This window comes from Humulus lupulus, chromosome 2 (assembly GCF_963169125.1).
Source record: "Humulus lupulus chromosome 2, drHumLupu1.1, whole genome shotgun sequence".
Taxonomy (NCBI): Eukaryota; Viridiplantae; Streptophyta; class Magnoliopsida; order Rosales; family Cannabaceae; genus Humulus; species Humulus lupulus.
In genome coordinates, this window is record NC_084794.1 from 54346121 (window position 1) to 54346955 (window position 835).

The 835-nt window shown below is 43.4% G+C and overlaps 1 non-coding gene across 1 annotated transcript; it reads left to right on the plus strand.

Moving 5' to 3' along the window:
* The first annotated feature begins 486 nt into the window (after window positions 1–486).
* Window positions 487–593, plus strand: LOC133820131 (small nucleolar RNA R71). The gene has a single exon (XR_009886564.1). It is a non-coding gene; the product is annotated as a small nucleolar RNA R71 (small nucleolar RNA).
* Window positions 594–835: the final 242 nt, after the last annotated feature.

Here is an 835-nt window from a genome sequence, read left to right on the forward strand (position 1 = left end):
TGCTCCTTGACCCCCCCAAGATAGATTCGGATGCTGCCTCCAAGCTGGATTATACGAATTTGAGTATGGGCCACTATTTCGGTTAAAATTCTGGTTTCCCACATAACAAACTGCTGCTGGGTTAGAAGGGCAATTTTCAAACATGTGCCCATCTCCACAATTACACAGGATATGTCTCCACTTTGAATAGTAGCAGCTGGCTGAATGTTGTTCCCCAAACTCAAATTTTTCAGAATATTAGTCATGGAGGCCATTTGGGCTGTCAAAGCTGTTAATGCATCTACTTCAAGAACCCCCGCCACTTTTCTACTTGTTGGAGCTCTTGTATCAGACCACTGATAGTTGTTACTGGCTATCCTTTCCAGAATTTCGAAAGATTCATTATAAGACTTGGACAAAATAGCTCCATTGGCCGAGGCGTCTAATACCATTCTAGAAGCTGCATTGAGGCCATTATAGAAGGTCTCCATCTGTATACAATGCGGGATGCCGTGGTGTGGACACTTCCGCAAAAGCTGCTTAAATCGCTCCCACGCATCACTGGTATATTCATCTTCAAGCTGCTGGAAAGACAGAATTTCACTTCTGAATTTTGCATTTCTGGTGGGAGGGAAATATTTTTCGTAGAAATTTCTCAGCTAGATCATTCCAATTTGTGAGGGAATCAGGAGGCAAAGTGTTGAGCCATGATCTAGCTCGGTCTCTTAATGAGAATGGAAATAGCTTCAACCTTAATGCTTCTTCACTCACTCCTTGAAGCTTGAAAGAATCGCTCACCTCCAAAAATGAGCGAAGATGGAGATGAGGATCTTCCGTTGGCATCCCACTAAACTGC